This window comes from Silene latifolia, chromosome X (assembly GCF_048544455.1).
Source record: "Silene latifolia isolate original U9 population chromosome X, ASM4854445v1, whole genome shotgun sequence".
Taxonomy (NCBI): Eukaryota; Viridiplantae; Streptophyta; class Magnoliopsida; order Caryophyllales; family Caryophyllaceae; genus Silene; species Silene latifolia.
Genome location: NC_133537.1, coordinates 190,157,612 through 190,165,390, shown reverse-complemented (window position 1 = coordinate 190,165,390; position 7,779 = coordinate 190,157,612). Strand labels below are relative to the sequence as shown.

Below are 7,779 nucleotides of genomic sequence, written 5' to 3'. Positions count from 1 at the left end.
ATAAAAATGGATATGATGGATAAAGGGATCAATAGATGTTTGAGTTTCACTTTGGGAGTTTGCTTTCATTATTGTTTTCCCCCCCAATTTCTTGTGGCATTTGACATTTGAGAACACTTTCTTTTTGCCATTTCTTTTTGATTTTTGGCTTTTCAATACTTGACAACCTTTTTTTTTTTTGCATTTTCTTTTGAACATTTTCAAAGTCACCCCAATTAGTAACGAGGGTGCCTTGTATTTGAAGCTTTTAGGAGTTCTATTTTTGCTCCTCTTTTCATTTGATGCATTTTTGCAAACTTTCTTTCATTTTTCATTTCTTTGAACTCAAATTGATTTCTTTTTGTGCCCATTCCCTTTTGATGACAAAAATGTATGGTAGAACATGGATGAATGATGGAAGTATGCATGGCTTCAAGGGTCACCTTGGAATAAACGGTAGCCAAGGAGTTATCACACCACAAGCTACTCTTGACTAGGCCTTAAACCATGGGTCAAAGGATACTAGCATGACACATCCTAGGGTGTTTTACAAGTATTCTAACAAGCAAAGTCTTAAGAACAAAAAGCATCTACTAGGGCCTATATACACTTGTCAAGCTTCCCAAGTAGACGGTTTCGCAAAATTTTTCTAACATGCAACTACATGCCATGATGCAACTAACATATAAACATCCTAATGCAAATGATTCTACCAACTAATATGTCATGTAAACTAAATGCAATCCTAGGTTCACATTGTTATACCGCATCAATCAAAATAAAGCCACATAGTCATTAACATAAAGAGGAAAAAGGAGATTGGAAAGATCATACCATGCGGTCTTCAATATCCTCATGTCTCGGATGTGGCGTAGTCAATCAAAGTGAACAAGGATAAAACAAACACAATATATACAAGACAATATATACAAAGGAAATGAACTTGTTTTTGGTTTTTCAATTTTTTCAATTTTTATGATTTTTGAAATTTTTCAATTTTTATGGGTTTTTGAATAAAAGTTAAGTGTTAGAATTCCCATCCCCACACTAATATGGGCATTGTCCTCAATGGCCAAAGTGATGGAAATTATGCAAAAATGATGCATGATTTCTATACTAAATGCAATTCTACACTAAGCTATACTACATGATGCATGGTTTTTGTTATGACGGAGAGGATAATTTAGATTACCTCCCGTTGTGTATGCATTAACTTCCCCAAACCAAATAAGACACTATTGCTAATGTCAAAGATGGGTATAGTTCATGCACACACTATGCTATGCATGAAACTAGATTGTCATTTTGGATTTTCAAAAATGGGAACAATAAAGTAAGAACACCTCAATGGAACCGAGGTGTGAGTCCTTTGATGTTGCTAGGACTAAACCAACAATGATCAAAATGAAATAAAATACAAAGAGATATAGACAAACCATGGGAGTGTAGGAGTCTCCAAGGCTAGTCTTCCATCATGCTATCATCATCACCACTTCCCTCATGAGAAGTGGTCACATTGCCACTTTCCTTGGCACTTTCTTCATCACTTTCTTCATTATCTTGCTCATCATCATCTTCACCATCTCTTTCTTCATCTCCACTTGCTTCTTCCTCAATATTATCATCAATTTCTTCACCATTTCCAACAACCTCATTGTCTTCCACCACGTCCCTAGATGCACCCGGAAACAAGGCTTCTCTATCCGCCCAACTAGGCAAAGGACAAGATGAATCAAGGAGTCCTTGCCTAGCTAGATGTAGGAGGGGAGGATATTGAGCCAAATATGCATTCTTCCGATCTTCATAAGCTTGCTTGTGCATGGCTTGCATAAGAAGAGTGACATAGTCTTTCCCAATTTCAACTCCTTGCGGTTTGAACTCTTCATACACAAAGGGGTAAGGCGGTATAACAATGGAAGAGGAGGGAGCTTCATGATCACCCTTTTGTTGTTGAATGATGTACTCGGCTTCTTCGGATAGGGGAAGTAAATAGTTGGTTCGGTGGACACTTAGACGACAAATCTTCGCGGGTAAAGTGAATGATCGAGCCTCACTAGTAAGCCACCCATACTTGGTGTCAAGGGGATTGTGAGCAACCCACTTGAACTTGTTAATCATGATAGACATATCAATAAGATGGCCACCTTCCTTTGCCTTGTACTTGCTATCCTTATTGAAATTAGGATCAAAGTGCTTGGCTAGGACCGTGACTAGGCCGCCATTAACAATAACGGTTGTACCCTTCTTCCCACTATCAACATGGAGCCATCTATCAACCAATAGCCTCAAAGAATTGTAAGGCTTGGTATGGATTCTTCCGATATTCAAAGCCGATTCAAGGAGAATAAAATCAAGTCGTGTGAAATGATTGGTGTCTTTCCTAGCAATTATGGTATTTCCCACAACTTTGTGCCATACTCTTATGCCCGGATGATGGACCAAAAGAGCACGACAAGCATGAAAATCATCAAATTTCTTCCCAGAGATTGCCTCCCAAAGAGGCTCGGGGTCATACTTCCCATATTGCTTATAATATTTCTCTTCATCGCTAAGACCCAAAATTTCACCCAATTCCGGAAGGTAATGCGTCTACTAGTGTTAGCTAGACGAAACTCAAGATTTTCCCTATTCTCAACTTTGGTGACTTTTAAAGAACTTAAGAATTCCAAGACAAGGGAAGGGTATGTTACTTCCTTTGTTTCAAACAATTTCTTCAAACCCATGGCATTGAAAAAGGCTTTTGTTTGTTCAAGAACACCCAATTTCTCCAAAGCATCTTTACATATGAATTTGGTGGGTTGAATTGATTTCATAGCAAACTTAGCAAATGTCTTTCTATGGGTATCGGAAATAAAAGTTACCTCCGGATAATGCAAGAGTTGATCGATTACCGGAGTAGAAGGTGATGCTCCCATAGAAGTTTGTTGTTGTTGTTGTTGCACTTCCAAGTTTGGTGTTGATACCACCATTGCCAAAGCTTTCTTTGTTTGGAGAGCTTTTTGCCTTTGAGAGAGAGCCTTTGCCTTTGGTGCCTTTGTTGCACCCTTTGTCCTTGCCATTTGATGAACTAACCAAGAAAAGAATCAAAAATCTTCAATTTGTAGAATGCCCAAATCGATTTGAAGGTGAAAGGCTTTGCCTTTATGAAATCAAAAATCGACTCAAAGGTTGAAGAATTTGTTCTTGGTTTTGATTGTTATTGAAGATGGAGTGATTGATTTGTTGTTTGAAGGATGGTTTGATTTGATTTTGGTGGATTTTGTTGAGGGTTTTTGTTTTTGTGATGGAGAGGATGAGGGTTTTGATGTTTAGGGTAGTGTTTGTGAATGAATGAATGAATGAATGAATGAAGGTGGGGTGGGTTATAAAGAAGTCGACAATTTCAGGACGCAGGGACAATCCGTGCGGATTGGGCGCAATCCGTGCGGATTCTGTAGCTTCAAAATTTTCAAAATCCCGCCTAGAGACGGGCGGATTCTGGGGAATCCGCTCGGATTCTTTTTGAGGGACGGGCGGATTCTGTGCAGGACGGACGGATTTCAGTCCAGAGATTTTTCTTTGTTTTCTTGACTTCAAGACGGGCGTCTTGTATAAAAGACGGACGGATTACAGAGACGGGCGTCTTTCCGTAAATACGCTCGGATTCTTCAACAGTCAAGAAATTTGCAATTTCAGCTCGCCCAGACGGGCGTCTTCTCGGCAGACGCTCGGATTTGCTGCAGACGGGCGGATTCTCAGGAATCCGCTCGGATTCTTCTCTGTTGTACCCGGATTCACTTCATTCGTGCACAATGCATTTCCCTTTACCATTCTTCCATTCTTCTTCATTTCTTGTGTTCTTCATTGTGGGGGCACTACTAAGGCATGAATAGCCTAGGCAATTGCCATACCCACACTAAGGTAAAGCACTACACATCAATTGAAATCATTAGTCCCTCCCTCACTTCTCTCTTACATGACAATTATTTTGATCAAAGTAAATAAAAAACCAAAAATGACAAAAATGCAATACAAAAATTGAAAAGTAAGTTAGGGAGTTAGAAATATTTACAAGTGGTGGTTTAGGGAGGACTCCACCAAACTCTCATTCTTGATGAGATGTCAAGGGGGCATGTTCAAGGTGTTGTTGATGTTGCTCAACACCTTGAAGAAGTAATCAAAAGCTTGTTCATTGTTATGGTAGAGGTCCTCAATAGACCGTGGCCCTTGTTGTTGATCATGATCGATGGCATGCCCAATGTAGGGATTAAAGATCCCTTCAAATTCGTCGTCCCAAAGACCACAAACTTCATTGAGTTGATCATTGAAAATCTCTTGCTTAGATGGAGACAACTCTCCCAATTTCTTCTCTTGGCCAATGAGGCCATCCTCTTCTTCCTTGGTTGATTTTGATGAGCTTTGCAAGCTCTCCTTGTCACAATTCACTTGCTCTTTGAATGGAGCATCTTCAACTTTCTTCCTCCATTGGAGTTCCGATTTCTTCCTTTCATCTTTTCGGCTATAATGATCAATCATAAAACATGGCTCATGTAAACGAGGAGCTCTCATGGTCTTGTCAAGATTAAAAGTTATGCTTTCATGTCCCACTTCTAGAGTGAGCTCTCCATGTTTCTCATCAATTACCGCACCCGCGGTGTGTAGGAAAGGTCTTCCTAAGATGATTGGAATGTTGGAATCTTCCTCCATATCAACAATGACAAAGTCCACCGGGATGAAAAACTTCCCAATTCGCATGGGAACATCTTCCCATATCCCTAATGGTGTCTTCGTCGATCTATCGGCCATTTGAAGAGTGATATTGGTGCATTTAAGCTCTCCCATTCCCAACCTTTTACTTACCGAGTACGGCATGACACTCACACTAGCCCCTAGATCACATAAGGCTTTGTTGATCGTCGTGTCGCCAATGGTACACGGTATTGAGAAGCTTCCCGGATCCTTTAACTTTGGAGGTGAACTCCCTTGAAGTATTGCACTACTTACCTTAGTAAAGGCGATAGTCTCAAGTTTCCGGATCGACTTCTTCTTTGTGAGGATATCTTTCATGTACTTTGCATAGGCCGGAACGTGATTGATTAATTCCGTGAAAGGAATTGAGACTTCTAAGTTCTTCACAATTTCCATGAACTTTCCAAGTTGATCATCAAATTTGGGCTTGGCTTGACGACTTGGAAAAGGAAGTCTAATCACAATGGGCTCCTTCTCTTTGGCCTTGTCTTCATTTTTCTTTGAACTTTCTTCTTTTGATGATTCCCCTTCTTTGGGGCTTTGCACCACAACTTCATTCTCACTAGCTTTCACAACTTCATTCTCAACTTGCTCCTTCGGTGCTTCATATCTTGTACCACTTCTCAAGTGAATGGCACTAACCGTTTCATGTCTAGGGGGATTACTTTGAGGTGGTAATTGCCCCTTTTGTCTTTGTGAGCTCGAAGATGCTAGTTGAGTCAATTGTGTTTCCAACATCTTGGTGTGAGCTAGAATGTTGTTGATGGTGGTGTCTTTTGCTTGGCTATCTTTTTGCATTTGGGTGAAAAATTCTTGTTGATTCTTTTGCATTTGGAGGACCGCTTTTTGGACATCAAAACCTTGGTCATTTTGGTGATTGTATGGATTTTGATTTTGGTAACCTTGGTTTTGATTGTAAAAGGGTCTTTGATTTTGATTTCTCATGGGTGGTGGAGTGTATGTTGTTTGAGGGTTTTGAACATTTTGGCTTTTGTATGAGAGATTTGGATGGAACTTGGTGTTTTCATTGTAAAAATTTGAATAAGGGGTACCACTTTTGTAAGCTTGGAAAGCATTAACTTGTTCGGTTGTTCCCCTACACTCACTTGAGTCATGGCCCAAAGTTCCACAATTCTCACATATCCCACTTGGGATTGATGAGGATGCCGTCATGGCATTGACATGATGCTTTGATGTTTTTGAGTTTTCCTCAAGTCTAGCCATAGCTTGTTCAAACTTCAAGTTGATTGTGTCAATGTGAGCACTAAGTTGAGCACCCAATTGAGTAACGGAGTCCACTTCATACTTTCCTCCTCTAGTAGCCTTGCGAGGTCTACTATATTGTGAATTATGGACCGCCATTTCCTCAATCTTGTTCCATGTTTGATTGTCATCAACTTCGGTGAACATTCCATTTGATCCCATATTGAGAATGTTCCTTGAATCTTCATATAAACCATTCCAAAATTGTTACACTAAAAACCATTCGCTAAGTCCATGGTGAGGACATGAGCGACAAATACCTTTGAACCGCTCTCAAGCTTCATACAAAGATTCTTCATCCCTTTGCTTAAAACACGTAATTTGAGCTCTTAGCATGTTAGTCTTCTCCGGTGGGTAGAATTTTTTGTAGAAAGCTAGAGCTAGCTTCTTCCAAGAATCTATTCCAAGGGTGGCCTTATCAAGGCCCTTCAACCATTGCTTTGCGATGCCGATTAACGAAAAAGGAAATAAGACCCATCTTATTTGGTCTTGAGTCACGCCCGTTTGAGAGATAGCTTCACAATAATCGCAAAAGGTTTCCATATGAGAATGAGGGTCCTCACTAGGCATTCCCCCGAATTGGCTCCTCTCAACTAGTTGGATGAAGGCGGACTTGGCAATAAAATTACCGGTGAGATGTTGCGGTGTAGGAGTACCATTTGGTAGATCCTCCTCGGTGGGTATAGAGTGTGACGAGAATTTAGGCATTGTAGGTGGATTTTGTGGGATATTGTGTAATGGGTTTTCTTCTCCTTCTATTGCGAAAGGATTGACAAACTCACTAGTGGGTTGAACAACTTCACCAACACCTCCCAAATTCCTCCTAACAAGTCTCCTATTATTCGTCAAGGTTCTTTCGATTTCACGGTCAAAAGGTAACAAATCTCTTTGTAACCTTCTAGACATGCAAAATATCAAACAACTCGAAAACAATTAGAACAAACCTTGAGGAGTTTTACTTCCCCAAGGTGAAAAAGACACAACTAATAACAATAAAAGAAATCTTAAATCAATTAAACACCGTCCCCGGCAACGGCGCCATTTTTGATCGAGTCCATTTCATGTTCACAATTAAGCATATGTGGTCGTTGGTCAATGGTCGATACAAAACACAATTTATACTCCACAAACAACTCTACAATTAGTAAAGAGGCAAGTAAAGGTCGGATCCCAAGGGACGGGTATTGAAATGAGAATTCTATTGTAACTAGTAGTGTCTAGGGGTGTCACAAATTGGGTTGATGTAGAAGGTTACTAAACTAAAATAACAATGAAAATAAACTAGCAAGATGAATAAAATAAGGGGTGTAAACAATTGATTAAAGGCACTAGGGTGTCATGGGTTCATAGGGGAATCATGGGATATGATCATACAAACATGTTCTCAAATTATAAGCAAGCAATTATTGTTGTGATGGATTGAGTTGGGTTATATCTTACAATCCTAGGAAAGTTTGGGTCCCGGAGCCGAATCGATTAGATTGTACAACACCTACAAGTCGACTTAATCTTTCCTACTCAACACATGCATGGTCTAACAAGACTCGAGTTGGGTTATGTCTTACAAGTCAAGTTGAAAGGATAGAAGATGATAGTAAATGCAAGGATTCATAGGCTTAGCATTTCATCAAATATAACATGTGCATGTATTAAGATCAAAACAAGCAAGCAAATAAGATATGAAAGCATATTAATTTAAGCATGAATCATTCCCCATGTTGGTTTCCCTTAATCACCCATTAAACCCTAGCTAAGAGACTACTCACTCATTATCATGTTGATCATGCTAGAAAGGTTGTCAATCATACT

The 7,779-nt window shown here is 39.7% G+C and overlaps 1 non-coding gene across 1 annotated transcript; it reads left to right on the top strand.

Moving 5' to 3' along the window:
• Window positions 1–6,199: 6,199 nt before the first annotated feature.
• Window positions 6,200–6,306, top strand: LOC141624315 (small nucleolar RNA R71). The gene has a single exon (XR_012534122.1). It is a non-coding gene; the product is annotated as a small nucleolar RNA R71 (small nucleolar RNA).
• The last annotated feature ends 1,473 nt before the right edge of the window (window positions 6,307–7,779 follow it).